A 17,677-nucleotide genomic window follows, 5' to 3' on the forward strand; every position below is an offset into this window, starting at 1 on the left:
TTTACAGTTGCGATTGGGTGACCATTGAAACAATTTAAAGTTGGACCTTGTTGGAAGGACAATATTGCACCTAAAGCAACAGCAAACAGATTTACTTCAGTTTGAGCACAGAGCGGCCAGATTAAGGCAAATGGAGCATCACAGACGGCAGGTGCACATGCACAGACGGCTCTAGATGCCATTGTGAAGGCACTGGGAACAGATACTCTGTAAAAATATTTAAGAACCCTATCTCCTCTGCCTCTGAGAGACAGAGTTCCAAAGCCATAACTCTAAAAAATATTCTCCTCACCTCTGCCTAAAAGGATGACACATAATTACAAAAACATTGTGCCTTAGTCTTGCACTCAACAACTAGAGGAAACATTGGCTTTTGGAAAATGGGCTGTGTCAATTTTAAGGGAGTTTCATGGAGGGTTTCTCTCTTTGAGCTGAAGTCCATTATCTCAAAATTCTTCACAGCTAGCCTCACTATGGAGGCACCACATATCTCTCTGACACCCCACTTGTGCTATCATGCACTCACCAGCAGCAGCAGTACTCACTAATGCCAGAACCTCATAGGATTCTTTAAAACACAGCTGTTGTCTAGGTCAAGTGCTGTCAGTCAGGAGTTGCCCCTCACAGTTCCTATTGTTACCAATTACCCCAGAAATGGTGAGAAAGGGGATTTAGCCTCCTGCTTTGCTGATAGGGAGCTAGACAAGTGGTGCAGAGTAGAGACAATCTTTTTCTTAAGAACCAGCAGAGGAGACCACGGTACCTGACCCTGCCATTCTGGTCTATAGTCACCCAGACTGCACTCAGGCATAATGGGAGGAAAACAAAGATGGCCTTATGAGGACACAGATGGCATGGTGAAATCATTTTAAATACACTATCACATCAGGAAATAAATGTTCACTTTTCATCATGATTTGAAGGACTGAATGTCATTTTAGCTGTAACGACATGAATGAAGGTTCAGAGGTTAGACATCCTCAGCACATGATGTTCTAACACTGTCTGAACAATAGCTTTCACACTAACATGAAACTGTCAGGTATCAATGAGCAAGCACTGAATGCTTTAAGGCCTTCTATCCATTTGTAACATTAACGTTGATTAAACAGCATGAACAGCTTAGAAAGATGAAACTGGTGAGCTGCATTGTAGTTGTGATTACACAGGGGATGCTGACCTCTCCAGCACTAGGATATCTATAGACAGTGAAAAATGACCAAATGTAACTCCATTCCATTGAATGAGGTTTACAAAGGATTCCTTGCTGGTGTTGTTGTGGACCTTGCTGCTGTTGCTGCAGGATACTGAAGCTGCTGTTCCACCAGGTTCATAGGAATGTCCTCAGGTTCTTACTCACCTCAATGCTGCAGCTCTCACAGATCCCCATCATCCATCCCACAGTTCGTGCAGCTTCTAGTTGTTTAAAGCAGAGATTCTGAGGATCAAGTAGCATCCTCTGTCTGGATGGTATCACTGCGTCGCTCCAAACATGACCTGCATGGAAAGCTGATGCGACTGCTCCAGCCCTCATTGACCCCAGAGGAAGGAGATGGTGTATTGTAGATACACTGGGCAACATCACAAGATGTTATGACCTCTACCTCTGGACAGAGTGTAGTGCCTCTATCTCTCTCATATAGCAGTCCATTAGATTAGATTAGATTTCCTACAGTATGGAAAAAGGCCCTTCAGCCCAACACCGACCCTCTGAAGAGTAACCAACCAAACCCATTCCCCTACCCTATATTTACTACTGACTAATGCACCTAACACTATGGGCAATTTAGCATGACCAGTTCACCTGACTGGCACATCTTTGTGATTGTGAGAGGAAACCAGAGCACCCGGAGGAAATCCATGCAGGCATGGGAAGAATGTGCAAACTCCACACAGATAGTCGCCTGAGGGTGGAATTGAACTGGATCCCTGGTGCTGTGAGGCAGCAGTGCTAACCACTGAGCCACTGTGCTGCCCTCAAAAGACAAGCAAGTGTGGCTCTCCTGTATTTTCACCCCAACATCAGGGCACCTGGGGCTGAAAGCTCTGCATTTGGGACTGGGTCCCATCAGCTGCAGGTTGATGTTGGTCCTACATTTGTGAATGCGCATGCTCCTCATCCATTTATGTTGCAGCCCTCAGTGCAGGGGCCACATAGCTTCTGTGTATGGCTCATTGGAACCTTTCCCAGTAGAGCCAATGTGGCCAATATCAGGCACAAAGTAACTCCACTGTCATGTGATCATTCAGTAGTTGCAGCAACACAAACAACATCTGGACATTGTCTTCAAGACATTGGGTCCCAACAAGCAGACTGGTGAGATGCATCCTCATGGACATTGCACATTGCTCCCCATGAGTCATACATCTATCGCTCAAGCCTTTTGCTGCATATCCAGTAGCAGATTGCATGTGTGACAGCAATACTGGGGATCTCTCTACTCTGCCCATCACCCAACCCCCACTGTACCCAAGAAAGACTTTGCTGCATATAGAGTGATGGCGTGAACATTTAATAATCTAAGGTCAGAAGTGAACAGCTTCTGTACCTTGTGCTGGCTAAGGAATCTTGGAAAGTGATTGTAACTTTGGCAACTTGGGGGCTTTTTCCAGCTCCAAAACATTGTGTGTGCCTCACTGCCTTTAGTAGTGTTCTAGATTTATAATGTTGAATCATGTAGTTGAGAGTGCTTGAGGCCAGGAACAAGTTAGTAAATGTGTAAGTTCCAGCAAGAGCATTAGGTGATAACTTTTACTGTACTGTGTAGGTTTAATGCCAATGCCCTTTGAAGGGCCTCACCACACAGAGGTGGAGTCCCTCCCTCAAAGGATGAAACCCTCACTCCAGCCCCCCACCCCACTCCTGGTGTAGTGGCAGCTATTTTACTTCCATAATCTACTCCCATTTGCCAGCACTTGGCCCAAATCCTTCTAAACCCTTCCTATTCATATACCTATCCAGATGCCTTTTAAATGTTGCAATTGTACCAGCCTCCACCACTTCCTCTAACAGCTCATTCCATACATTCACCACCCTCTGCATGAAAAGGTTGCCCCTTAAGTCCTTTTTATATCATTCCCCTCTCACCTTAAACCTGTGCCCTGTAGTTCTGGACTCCCCCACCGAAGGGAAAAGACCCTGTTATTTATCCTATCCATACCCTTCATGATTTTGTAAACCTCTATGAGGTCACCCCTCAGCCTCCAACCCTCCAGGGAAAACAGCCCCAGCCTATTCAGCCTCTCCCTATAGCTCAAATCCTCCAACCTATCTGGTCGGCATGGACGAGTTGGATGGAGGGGTCTGTTTCCATGCAGTACATCTCTATGACTCTATGACTTGTGATATTGATGAGGATGGAAGGCAACAGTAGACACACTTGATGGAGGCTCGGCCTTTCAATCAAGGGGAACCCTTAAACTTTCTTTCTCCCTCTTCTTTTTCTTCCTGATCAATCCCGTTTGCTTTCATCTTCCCCATATTGTCACCTAACTAAAATTATACATAAAACAAAGATAAGTAACCCAATTAACTGATCATCTCCCCATTTTACTCAGAGTCCTAGACATACAGCATATCCATGAAAATATAATCACGCATTGTCTCTTCACTGAAGCAATGGGGTGGTGACAGATGACTCCACCCTTCTGCAGTAACATTTCGCCTCCCACCCTTATATGTTGAGTTGCCTTCCTTGCAATTATTATCCTCTTTGCATGCTGCCTCTAAGTCCCACAATTGGATTCCCCAGCATCCCCACCTCTACAACAGCCTCTCGTAACCCCTTTGAGTTCCTAATGAACAAAAACTTAACGTGGATCACCTCAATGACTGACTTGAAAAGATAGCCCCATCTGATGATTGACCAGTGCCTTGACTGAGATTTGTGCAGTTCCGTGACTGCTTTACCAGAAATCAGCATTCTGGTTGAACTGGACCCGGGTTCTATAAGGCTTCTTAATTATTTGCTGTACCTTCATACTTTTTAATAACTCATACACTAGAACACCTTGATTTCTCTACACCTCAGAATTCTACAACCATTCATACTCAGCTTTTTCTTTATTCTCCCTGCCAAAGTGAACAACTTCACATTTTCCCACATTACACTCCACCTGCCACCTTTTTACCCACACACAATCTATCTATATTGGTCCGCCACCTCTTCACAACATATTCTATCTACCTTTACAGTGTCTGCAAATTTAGCTATTCTATCTTCATTCCCCTCATCAAAGTAATTCATGTAAATTGTAAAAAGTGGACACCCCAGCACAAACCCCTCCATTTGTCACATCCTGCCAAACTGAAAAATACCTATTTATGCATATTGTCTTCTGCCTGCCATCCAATCTTCTCTCATGCCAGTATGTTATCCCTTATGCAATGTGTTTCTACTTTGCTCATTAACCTGTAATGTCGACCTTGTAAAAAAAACTTTCTGGAAATCCAGGTACGGTATGTCAGATTCCCCTATACAAAAAGCATGTTACCTCTTCAAAGAACTCCAGTGGATTGGTTAAACATGATTCCCTTTCAATCATGGTGCCTCTTCCCAATTATCTGGAATTTTTTCCAAATATCAAGGTTTAACCTCCTTAATAATCAATTCTGACATCTTCCCCTGATGCCATCCAGCTAACTGCCCTATCGTTTCCTGCCTTCCTTCTTTCTTTCTTGGATTAAAGATGTTTAATTTGCTACATTCCATTCTCATGGAATCTTCCATAATCTAGTGAACTTTAGAAAATCAAATTAATGCACCTACTACCTCATTAGGAGTCTCTTAAAATGCTAGGATGAAGTCCATCAGGACTCAATGACTGCAGATCCACAAGTTTGCCCTTCCCTGGTGATTATAATTTCAGCAAGTTCATCTCTTCCTTCTACTTCCCAATTTACAGTCGTTACTAGGATGTGTTTGCATCCTGAAAGAGCAAAATATGTTCAATTCATTCACAATATCCTTATTAACTACTGTTAACTCCCCATTCTTACTGTCCACTGACCCAACATTAATTTGTGCTTAATTTTGAAATTGCTAAGAATGCATTTCTTTAAATATAGAACATTTCTACCACATATTTGTTGTAACATTATACAAATGTAGTCTCTCTTTTTCTAGAAAGTGTATTTGCATCATTACCAAATAACTAATTAATTTTCGCCCTAACTCTGTCCAACTTTTGGGAAGCAGTGAAAATAAAGCGAGCAATTTTCCAAATTTCTTACTGCTTGGTCTCTTCTCCTGATCAACTAAACAGAAAGGCAAAAAACACAAGGCATGCCTGGACTATTAATGCCACACATTTTAAACAATGGATTCTTTGATTTGGATCTGGCTGCTTTGCAGACAGTGAAAATGATGTCAATACCCAGCGTAGCTTCTTCTCCATTTAAACCTAAATATCAAACAAATTGCACTAAATATTTACATACTTCTTTTACATTTCAAAAGTTCGATTGCATCCTTGGTATTATTTGGCACTTTCACCCATAGTGGTTTCAGCAAGTTCTTAATCGGGTTTCCTTTTAAAGGTTAGGAGAGAAGTAAAATGTAAGACCCAGGAAGGATCCCAAGACAGAATGATATTAAGATTGGCCCTTCAATCGCATAGACAGACTTCTTTCAATCACATGGTGAGGCTGATATTGAGAATGACTTGTTCTGATGGAATTAAAGATGAAGGAATTAATTTTCGCTGAGGCAGGAGCAGAATGACAGTGAACCCACACTGATGATAGGGAAAGGGGCTGATGGTGGTGGAAGGAATTGTTTTGGATATCAAGCATAGAAGGTTGAGGGGTGACCTTATAGAGGTTATAAAATCATGTGGGAGATAGATAAGATGGACGGCTAACGTCTTTTCCCTAAGGGTGTGTGTTCAAAACTAGAGAGCTCTTTTTTTGAGGGGAGATGAGGAAGATTTAAAAGGACTTGAGGGACAACATTGTCATACAGGAGGCGATGCATGGAATGAATCGCCAAAGGAAGTGGTAAATGCAGGTACAGTTACAAATTTTAAAAGACATTTGGGTAGGTCCATGAATAGGAAAGGTTTAGAGGGAAATGGGCTAAATGCAGGCAAGTGTGACTAGTTTAGTTTGGGAAATTTGGTCGACTTAGATGAATTGGACCAAAGGGTTTGGTTCTATTCTGTATAACTCTATGACATTATGTGGGGTTACTTAACTGTCATGGAGATGAGTTTGGTGGACAATTGGCAACTGCAGACAGAACTATTTAAGTGTGGGTCTGATCCATTAAGGGTTATTGAAGCACAGTGGTAATGACCCTACCTCTGAGCCAGGAGGCCTCAATAGCCAAAGTTGTTGTTCTTTCTTATAACAGCCAGCAAACTTTGGGGCAGGGAGAGTGTATAGGACACAACAAGGATGGCCAGGGATTGCTAGCCCACAGGTGTGTGCGCTCTATACTGAATGAGTCTGTGTGTAATGGTGCTGCCTTTTAAAGGGCCTCACATCACTGGGATTTGCAGCCACCTTTCGGACAGGGTGATCCACTTACACCGCTCACTCTGGGTGTGGTTGCAGCCATTTTCTTTGCCTTTGCATGGTTGCAATTTCCAAGACAATGGTAGGTGACCGCGAGTGCCCCTCAGACAGTAATTTCCAGGCCCAACCCCAACACCTGCACTCCTTCCTGATAGCATGCACATCACCTCCCTCCTACCCCACCATCAACCCTGTAGGTTTCATATCTCCCAGGTCCCTATCTAATCCATTTACATTAGCCTGCAGCATGCCCATCTCCCCCTCCCCCCACCTCCAGAAACTATGTAATCATTACTGTGGATGAAGCCCACCACAGGCCTAACCCTTTCCTATCCATGGTTTACTGTTTGCCACTCCCCCCTTACATATGCAGTTGCCATCCACTCACCCTTCATAACTGTCTTGCTCCCAACCACCCAGCCTGCAGCCCCAATCCCACAAGTCTCCTTCAATGCAACAGCGTACCCTTTTATCTTCCCATTCCACTCCCTCTCCCTTTACTTCTTACCTTTGTTGGACAGATTCAATGGATTAACTGTGGCTCATCGTCCTGAGCAACCTAACCACAGAGCCCGGCTGAGAACTTCCCATACCCCCGATTGACATCTGTTAATCACACCAACTGTATAATCAACAGCCTCCAGACTGGGCATGATGTAGCCACAGGACTGCCTGTGACCCATTCGCTAGGCTGCAGAAGCATGGACCGAACATCCTAACCAGATGCCTGACAAGGCAAACGTCCCCTAGACTGACCTCAGAAGCTCCCCTTGCCTTCTCATGCCTGGATCCACGCCCCTGACTGAGGAGTGCCTCAATTCCTAGACACCATTTCCCTTTGACATGGCCGTTTGCTTGCTGCACACGCAGTGTGTTTGCCATGTAAGGTCCTGGAACATCATGCATGTTTGAAACTGTATTGGAGAATGTGTCATGTACAGATGTGAACAAAAGGAGAGTTACAGCACATCAGGAGCTGAAAAGCCTTACTTAGGAAAAGACACAAGCAGCCTCAAGTATAGCATATAGCATAGCCTGAGATACTTCAGACCAGTATCTCAAAGTGCAGAGTGCAGTAAACAAGATAAAGCGTATTCCTCAGTCTAACTATTCTTGCCAGCCATCAAGATGCTGAAAAAATAGGTTAATTTCCATTGCTGAGCTGTTGAAAGATACAGAAGATATTATTTCCTTTAAGAAGGCATTTTCACTCCTCAAGTTGCACCCTAACCATTGTACAAGACGCACTACTATTTTCTCAACAGTGCCAGATGAAGTTACTCAAAACCAAAAGGTATATTTTAAAAAATTATTTACATTGAAATTATAGAAATGAAACAGAGCACTTGACACAACCATCCAATGTCACCTTTTATCCTTCACACAAGCAGTAGCCCCTAACTTAATCCATCTGCTCTATTTTCATCTTCCTTTCTCACCTTTTGTTTTAAAACCACCTATCTAAACTGTTATTTAACATTTGATGGTCTTTGTTTCAATCGCAATACCGGTCATGTATTCCTCAGGTACATCACTCCATGTGAAAAGGTCTTTCTGCTCTGCGCACACACTGCAACCCCAAAAGTGTGGCCCAATACATGGAGACATTTTAAGAAACAACACTGGCTTGTTTCTAAGTGATCCTTCCCATACCTACAGCATAGTATTTTATTATTCTGAAACCTAAAAGATGTGCTGTAAGAAAGCCAGCAAAACAACTGTGACTATTTTTGTGATCTATTATACCAAGATATAGCACTTAATCGGTAATTAATAAACCAGCTTTGGACTTTCTGTGAGGAACACATTTACCCAAGATGTTATGTCTGCCAAATTACCTGTCATCCAAAACAAGCTGATGCAGCAATTGGTGTAATAAACTGCATGAAACCAAAGAAAAATCATTTATTGAAACGTCAGCTGTTGATGAGATTCCAAATACCAATAATCAGATAGTTATAATATTGATTCTCCAGAAGTTAACACCTCAGAGCTGTATTGCAGGGTAAAAGTAGAAAAAGTTGACTAAAATTTTGTTTTTAAAAGGATTGAAATATACTCATACAATTCTAAGCTATTACAAACCATCAGTACTTACATTTGGTGTTAGTAACCACTGATGTACTACACTTTAGAGCTGCAAACTGAGAAGGAATATGGGTTCAGATGGCACATGACCTGAATCATGGAATATCAAAGCTCACTGTGCAGAAGGAGACCATTCAGCCCGTTGTGCCTGTTTCCTGCAAAGTGGTAGCAAGCAGTGGCTGCTAGAACTCTTTGACTGAATTCTCAGTAACAGAATGGACAAGGCCAGGTGGATCTAAGATGAAATGTGAATCTACCGGACTAAAAAATATAGAAACAAATATAATGGGAACATTGAGCAAATAAAATTTACTTTACCCTGACTGAAACTGTCAAAAATTTGAATCTTTTAAGTCCTTACCCACATCTACAAGGCACTGTTGTTCTCTGCAGCATAAAAGACCAATTTTCAGATAATGCAAATCACTATCAGTCTTTTAAAGAACAGTTCTGTTAAAACTGAACTTTGTACATACACACAAAATGCATCATGAGGTTAGCAAACTAAACACTAGTTATTAATCAAATCCCACAATGGGTCATTCACCTTTAAACTCACCATGTCAATGGAGAAATAGCTCAAGAAAACATGAGTAAGTTGTTACTTGCATGAAGATACTGGAATCTGGTTCTTCCTTCCATCAGATTCAAGCGCCTCAGTTCTATAAAACAGAGGCACATATCATGCAATATTTCTTTGCTGATTCTTACAGTTCAAAACATCTGACTTCATAGAATCCTCTCAGTGTGGAAGCAGACCATTCAGCCCATCAATCAACAGCAACTCTTTGAGGATCATCCTATCCAGACCAACCCTATCACTGTAACCAAAAGAGAAAATGCTGGCAGCTGTAAGGAGAGAAAAGAGCTGACGTTTCGAGTCTAACTGACCCTTTGTCAAAGCTAGAAAAAGGGAGAAATAGAGAGGTATTTATACTGGGTTGAGAAAAGGTGAGTCATGGCTCCAGAAGCAAAGGTAGCAATAAAGAGATGATAATGACAGCGCATAGAGAGATTATAGGGAGATTAGGAGCTGTGAATGACCAAGGCTGAAGCCAGTGCTATGTGACAAGATATGTGGGGGATTGGGGGGGGGGTGAAGCAGAGGCAAAATGGAAAACAGGGGAGAAGGGTAGCAAAGGGGAAGAGGAGGGGAAAAAGGTGATGAGAGAGTGAGGAGTGAGAGAAACAGAGACAATCAAGAAATAAGAGGCACAGAACAGTGAAAAAAAAATTTTAAAAAGGTAAATGAAATTAAATTACGGAGCAGAATGAAAACAGAGGGGTCGAGGTGGGATAATCATCTGAAGTTGTTGAATTCAATGTTGAGACCGGCAGGCTGTAATGTGCCTGGTCGGAAGATGAGATGCTGTCCCTCCAGTTTGCGTTGAGCTTCACTGGAACATTGCAGCAGGCCAAGGACAGACATGTGGGCATAGGAGCAGGATTGTGTGTTGAAGTGGCAAGCCACGGGAAGGTCTGGGACCTGATTGCGTACAGATCTGAAATGAGTGTCTGGGGCCTTGGATGGTGAGCATGGGAGAGGTAAAGGGATAGGTGTTGCACCTTCTGCGATTGCATGGGAAGGTGCTGTGTGTGATGGGAGAGGTGTTAGGTGTGATGGGAAGGTGCCGTGTGTGATGGGAAGAGGTGTTGGGTGTGATGGGAAGGTGCTGTGTGTGATGGGAAGGTGCTGTGTGTGATGGGAGAGGTGTTAGGTGTGATGGGAAGGTGCCATGTGTGATGGGAGAGGTGTTAGGTGTGATGGGAAGGTGCCATGTGTGATGGGAGAGGTGTTAGGTATGATGGGAAGGTGCTGTGTGATGGGAGAGGTGTTAGGTGTGATGGGAAGGTGCCATGTGTGATGGGAGAGGTGTTAGGTATGATGGGAAGGTGCCGTGTGATGGGAGAGGTGTTAGGTATGATGGGAAGGTGCCGTGTGATGGGAGAGGTGTTAGGTGTGATGGGAAGGTGCCGTGTGTGATGGGAGAGGTGTTAGGTGTGATGGAGGAGTGGACTAGGTTGTTCTGGAGGGAACGATCTCTGCGGAATGCAGACAGGGGGAGGGAAGGGAAGATGTGTTTAGTGGTGGCGTCGTGTTGGAGTTGGCGAAAATGGCAGAATTATTCTTTGCATGTGAAAGCTAGTGGGGTGAAAGGTGAGAACAAGAGGAACCCTATCCTTGTTCTGGGAGGGGAGAGAGGGGGCGAGGATCGTGGCGCGGGAGATGGACCGCACGCTGTCGAGAGCCCTCTCAACAACTGTAGGTGGGAAGCCACGGTTGGAGAAGAAGGAGCACATATTAAGAGCACCACTTTGGAAAGTGGCCTCATCGGAACAAATGCGGTGGAGGTGAAGGAGCTGAGAGAAAGGGATAGAGTCCTTGCAGGACGTAGGGTGAGAAGAGCTGTAGTCCAGATAGCTGTGGGAGTCATTGGGCTTGTAATGCATATTAGTGGATAGACTATTGCTGGAAATGGAGACAGAAAGGTCAAGGAAAGGAAGGCAAGTGTCGGAGATGGACCAGGTGAAGGTGACAGAGGGATGGAAACTGGAAGCGAAGTTTATGAATTTTTCCAGGTCAGGACGAGAGCATGAAGCCGCACCGAAATAGTCATCAATGTACCAATTGTGGGAGGGGACCCGGGTAGGCCTGAAACAAGAAATGTTTCACATACCCCATGAAAAGGCAGGCATAGCTAGGATCCAAGCGGGTACCCATTGCTACACCTTTGATTTGGAGAAAATGGGATGAGTTGAAGGAGAAGTTGTTGAGAGAGAGAACAAGTTCAGCCAGGTAGAGGAGTGGTGGTGGATGGAGATTGTTTAGGCCTCTCTTCGAGAAAGAAGCGAAGAGCTTTCAAGCCGTCTTGGTGTGGGATGGAGGTGTAAAGTGATTACACATCCATGGTGAATAGAAGGTGGTTAGGGCCTGCGAATTGAAAGCTGTCAATGTGTCGCAGGGCATCAGAGGAATCCTGGATGTAGGTGGGGAGGGAGTGAACCTGTAACCCTGGATTTCCCATGGCTAATCCACCCAGCCTATACGTACATCCCTGGACACTATGGACAATTTGGCATGGCCATTCCAGCTGATCTGTACATCTTTGGACTATGGGAGGAAACCAGAGCAGAAACATACACAGTCAGGGAGAATATGCAAACTCCACACAGACAGTCATCCAAGGCTGGAATCGAACCTAGGTCCCTGGTGCTGTGAGGCAGCAGTGCTAACCACTGAGCCACCATGCCACCCAATTGGTGTGTCAGAATGTTATATTTTTAAAATGCAGAAAGCAATTTCAATTGATGAATTTGAACACAGAAGATTCAAGGATATCTAGAGATGGGTATATTAAGTGAATTGGCCATGTTAAACTGCCCATTGTGTCCAGTGATGTGTAGGTTAGGTACAGAAGTCAAGGGAAAAGTAGAGTAATAGGGTAGAGGAATGGGTCTCAATGGGTTACTCTTCAGAGGGTCGGTGTGGACTTGTTGGGCCAAATAGCCTGTTTCCACACTGCAGGGTTTCTATGAATCACGAGGAAGCATTCACACATCAACTTCTGCATCGCTGCAAAGCAGTTTCAGCCACAATGGTTGGCGATAGTGGGCTGGATTTTCTGAAGAGTGACAATCAAGGAGTGACAATCTCACACAAATTACCATTCCAACACTTCTTTTTTTTTTAAAATGAAAGAAGGGAGCCCCACATTTCTGACAGGACATTCCACTCAGGACTCCTTCAGAAATGCAGAGCAATACTTACATACTATCAATTATTTCATAGAGCAGAAAGGTCAAAGAGAGGTAAACCACATCCCCTTTTCACAGTGATCAACTGCTGTGAAATGGTAAGTACATAAGTCAATTGTGATGCTCGGGTATTGGGAGGGTAGCATACCAGATGGGTGGGATGGCAGATTAGTAGGGTACCAGCTGGTTTAACAGCATAACCTCTCTTGGTTAACAATTTTACTTAATTTAGTTGGAAACCTCCAAATTAGCCAATTTAAATGGAGGCTTTTGGAGGGCTCCAGGTATAGAAAAATTGCCCTGTGGAAAATCCCATTTCCTGAGTAATTCCTTTCGAATCTGCAATGATAGGAATCACATGGGGTCCAAATGTGTAACTTGCATTAACGCTGGAAAAAGAACTTTCTGACTAGCAGAAAATCCAGATTAGCGTGTCCATATGTTCAATAGGAGGTCAATCCAATCTCCTGGACCTGACAGTGAAATTCCTAAACACCTGTCTGTTTATACATGACATCTTGCCCCTCGAGGCCCAAAGGGCAAACCCGACCTGCACCAAACAAGATCCCACCAACATACAGGAAGAACTGTTACTTATCTGTCTTGGAGATAATGGTTAAAAAGGACAAATGCTTTCCAGAAAACTAGGAGGTATCCCTGGATATCTCAGGAATAAAACATTATGACTCTTTCACCTTCACTTGAAAAGGCAGAAGGGGTCTTAGCTTGCAAAAATAGTCACAGAATCATACAGCCTGGAAACAGACCCTTTGGTCCTCCCTGTCCATTTCAATCATAATCCCAAACTAAACTAATCCTGCCCGCTTCTGGTCCATACCCCTCCAAACCTTTCCCATTCATGTACCTACCTAGGTGCCTTTAAATGTTGTAACTGTGCCTGCATCCACCGCTTCCTCTACAGCTCATTCCAAACATAAGCCACCTTTTATGTCAAAAAAGTTGCCCCTCAAGTCTTTCTCAGATCTCTCTTCTTACACCTTAAAAATATGCCCTCTAATCTTGAAACCCCCATCCTAGGGAAAAGACAGTTACCATTAACCCTGTCTCTACCTCTGATTTTATAAACACCGAGAAGGTTACCTCTCAAACTCCTACATTCCAGTGAAAAGATTCCAGCCTTTCTCTATAACTCAAACCTTCCACACCCAGAACATCCTGGTAAATCTCTTCTGAACCATCTCTAGCTTAATAATATCCTTCCTATAACAGGCTGACCAGAACTGGACCCTGAACATTGAACTCAAATTAGCCTCGGTTCTATCTTCTGGTTTTGAAATGGGATATAGCAAGCTCAGAGTCAAAGGTCTTTGTGCTATCACTTTAATTGACTGGATTTACATTGTATGCCCAACCAGTGTGAGCCTCCCCTCTCCACTTGCCACCCTCATGCAACAAAATGCTTGAACATTTGAAAAAATCTGCAAAATGGTTTTGTTGTCATCCATGGTTCAAAATCCACCTTTCAACGTAATCAGTGATTGAACTTAGGACCTTTGTGATTTGCATGGTTCCGCTACTCATTTTATGGCTTTTGCAATGTGAATCTTGGCTGACTGTTTAAACAGGATGTACAATCACAAGGAAAGCATCAAAATTTTCAGATGATATTAATAAATCCTGTCTATCCATAACATTCATTTTACATGGCCGCCAACTTTGTCAGAACAATTTCCATCATTTTACAATCTCCAGATATAAGTCAAATCTACAAAACTATCAATATCGGATTTACAGGTACTGGATTGCATTGAAATATTATAATAATCACAAAAACTGCATACTGACTGACCGTTTTCCTGATTAGAGTCAGCACATCTCTGTACACATAAATGTTAGCAGAGATTTGCCTACTGTGGCAAATGCCGACTTACACCATAAGTGTAGCAATCCATAAGTGTAGACAAAAAAAGGGATCCATTTAGCTCACCTCCAGTGATCCTGGTAGTCATGTGACACAACGATAACAGTTTTGAGCAAAGTTTTAAAAATGAAAAGGAATTTCTCTTTTAAGCTACAAATTGTAGTGCTGCCAGACTATCTATACCATGATATTTAAACCTAAGAGGCAGTTAGTATTTTAAAAAATGAGATGCCAGCAAAATCACAATCACTGTTATCTTCTGGAGCGATGACCATAAAAATGATAGTCTATTAATTAATGAGGAAAATTCCCTAATTGATACTGAAAGTCACCTAATCTATAATGTCCTCTTTGAGCCCTTCAAAGGTTTTGATGACAGACTCATCATTATAATGGCACAAATCTCCCTGAGAATCAGGATAATCCTTCCAGCTTTCAAAACATCACAGAATTGTTGTGATAAAGAAGAAAGTAATTTAAGACACCATGTCTACACCAGCTCTCCCAATGAACATCATGCAGCTCTCTCACCCTTTCCTCATAACCGTGGCACATTATTTCTATTTAAACATCTAATTCCCCCCCAACCCCCACCACTTGAATGCCTTGATTAAATCTGCCCCACTTCCACCACCCTTGCAGGCAGCACATTCCAGATGTGAACCCACTTGGTTTCTTTCATCACATTAGTCTGTGCCTTCGTTGATCCTTTTGTGAGTGACAACAGTCTCTGTCCAGAACCTGCATGATTTGAAAATTTTAATTATGTCGCTTCTTAACTTTGTCCTCTCTAAGGACAAATAGTCCCAACTTCTCCAAACTTTTCAAAGCTGAAGTTTCTCATCCCTAGAACCATTCTTCCAATCTCGTCTGCACTCACTCCAATATATTCCCATTCTTTCTGAAGTGGGGCACTCAGAACTGTTTCTAATACCAATATTCAAATACCAATTCGGCAGCAAAAAACTTTGAGATCTTTCGGTCTCTCCAGCATTTGCTTTAAACTGACTTCATCTATCCTATACCTTTTTTTTTACTTACACTTCTTTTGTTATTTTTAATTCATTCCCAGGATGAGGGCATCGCTGGCCAGGGCAGCATTTATTGCCCAACCCTAATTGCCCAAAGGCACATACATTATCCTACAAAGACAGATTATCTATGTAACATGTAATTGATGCTGGTCTTTTACATCAAGCATCTTCTCCAAAATCTTAGTCAAATGGAACACCTTCAACAAGTTTCCTTGGCTAATGTGCTTTCTTCATCCTTCTCATTCTCTTTGCCTGCAATGCCGAGCACAATTTTTCCATGTTCTCCCATAAAGGAATATTGCAAATTCTCCTCCACTAGAAAATCCATAACCAAATTCCCAATTACTAATGCTCAATGCAAGTGTTGATCAGAAATATGATCACAACCATTGCATTTCAGTTCTCTAACTTGTGTTTTCATCAAACACAGCACCCTCCCAGATCAGATAGTTAATGAATCCTTTATATATTCCAGCTAATATTTCAATCATCTTCCGGGTATGAAAGGCTAAGTTTATAAAAAGGGAGGGGGAAGAATAACTTATGTTTTTACTGACACTCAAAGACCAGAAGACTCACATTTGTTTGGCAGCATTCATAATATTTGTCCTCAGGGTATTTCAAACTACTTCACCACTAATTATGTAAATTAAAGTGAAGTATCTGTGACAATGTAGAAAACATGGCATACTTTCACACGTAATTTGCTTCAGTGAAGTTGGATTGGAGGATAGAACTTTAGGGCAGGAGCAGTGAAATAATGTAACAGATTGCTTTTTACATCCAACCAGCAGGGTAGAGAGAGTCTTTGTTTATCCCCTCACTTGGAAGTAAGGATCTCTGTTACTGCCACGCACAGTCTTCCCTTCATTGGTGTATCAGCCTAGTGGGGAAACTCAGAAGTCAGGACGAAACACCAATGCTCCAAAAGCTTGTGATTTCAAATAAACTTGTTGGACCATAACCTGGGTGTTGTGTGATTTCTGAGTTTTCCACCTCAGTCCAACACCAGCACTTCCACACCAGCCTGCATCACACTGTTCTATACTGCATCGGTGTTCCAACCATACCCTGGCACCTGTGGGAACACAAATGATCCAGCCAGCAGACTAATGTTGAGAAACAAAAATGAAAGGACTCTGAGAAAGTCTACTTGTAGAAACACCGTGACTCCAGTTTCAGCAATAAGTAATCTCACTGGTTTTATGGTCACAGAGAAAATTCTCTGTAACTTACAAGGTAACATTGAGTGCCTATCAGCCACCAGTGCAACATCATTGGACGTGGTCAAGTCTTTGAAGTGAAACTTAGACCTTCTCCTTAAGACTTTTTGTTGGGACATATTGCTGAAGGAAACATCATATTTCCTCCTGTGCATCAAGTCAAACAGCCTTTTCTCATTAATGTCCTTTTTCAATATAATAAAAGGAATGAAAATGCACAATTTTAAACCGAAAATCCCCTTATAGTTACTAACAGCCCACGACAAAAAAAGGGGCAAAATCTTAATATTTAACTCTTGGAGTGTCTAGGGGAATCTTGGACAGCTGACAATTCTAATGCTACCGCTCAGTTACTTATTCGTCAAATAATTCCTTATTTAAAGGAAAAGTTGGCGCCAGATCTTAAGTTTCTGCACTAAAACTGCAGCCTGTTCCTAGTGTAATTATAAATGCAAAAACTAATCCCACCTATAGAGACGGCGTTTGTTGCTCCACGTTTACGCTGGATATTACAATCAATATTTGTGACTATCAATTAATTCAGTGTTTACTTGTTCCTTAGGTGAGGGAAAACCCATTCACTCACATATAAGTAGGTTTCTGGCCAGTCAAGAGAAATACTTCGATCCAAAGCCATCCTTTCTGCACCCTTTCTAACCTCGGCTTTTTTTTTTCTTGTCACAATTGGAAGGAGCCACTGTGAAGCAATTTTTCAAAAACGAATCAAAATATAGTGTTCAGTAAAGGCTGCAGCCTCGACTCCACGATGAAGGTAAAAGATTGCACTAACCTTTGGGGGGGGGGCGGGCGGCTCACATCACACGTTTTCCGATTCAGAAACAAGTGAAAGCCGACGTTACCTGCCGTCGAGTAGGTGTGCACTTTGATCGCGCTCTCCCTCTGCTGCTCAGTTGCTTTTTCGCTGCTGTAGGTGGAGGTACCGAGCGCCACTGCTGTCACCTGGCCGGCTCCAGCCTCCCTTCCACGGTGAGGGACGGCCTCCAGTGAGTTGTCCATCCAGCCGCCGCCCGTCGCCTTTCTCCGTTGCATTCTCCATACTCTGTCGCCCTCTACTCGTCAAAAATACTCCAAACAAACAATGGAGCGAAGAGTGATGTGTAGAATATTTAATACCATGACCTGTTAGACTAAGAACAGCAGATTAAAGTCGACATAG

At 42.9% G+C, this 17,677-nt stretch overlaps 1 protein-coding gene across 5 annotated transcripts in view; it reads right to left on the reverse strand.

The window, feature by feature from the left end:
* Nucleotides 1–17,429, reverse strand: part of eepd1 (endonuclease/exonuclease/phosphatase family domain containing 1) — a 153,417-nt gene extending 135,988 nt beyond the window's left edge. Inside the window, exons 1-2 of one of the 5 annotated variants that reach the window (XM_043719188.2) lie at nt 17,361–17,429; nt 9,165–9,267 (exon numbers count right to left, since the gene is read on the reverse strand). The gene's annotated coding sequence lies outside the window, so the exon portion shown is untranslated. Of the gene's footprint in view, nt 1–8,966; nt 9,056–9,164; nt 9,268–17,086; nt 17,223–17,360 lie in introns of those variants that run through there. The other 4 variants (XM_043719195.2, XM_043719187.2, XM_087978600.1 and 1 more) reach the window with 4 other exon arrangements.
* Between the last annotated feature and the right edge of the window lie 248 nt (nt 17,430–17,677).

Source organism: Chiloscyllium plagiosum, unplaced genomic scaffold (assembly GCF_037043375.1).
Source record: "Chiloscyllium plagiosum isolate Xiang-an unplaced genomic scaffold, Cpla_swu_hap1 HiC_scaffold_34, whole genome shotgun sequence".
Taxonomy (NCBI): domain Eukaryota; kingdom Metazoa; phylum Chordata; class Chondrichthyes; order Orectolobiformes; family Hemiscylliidae; genus Chiloscyllium; species Chiloscyllium plagiosum.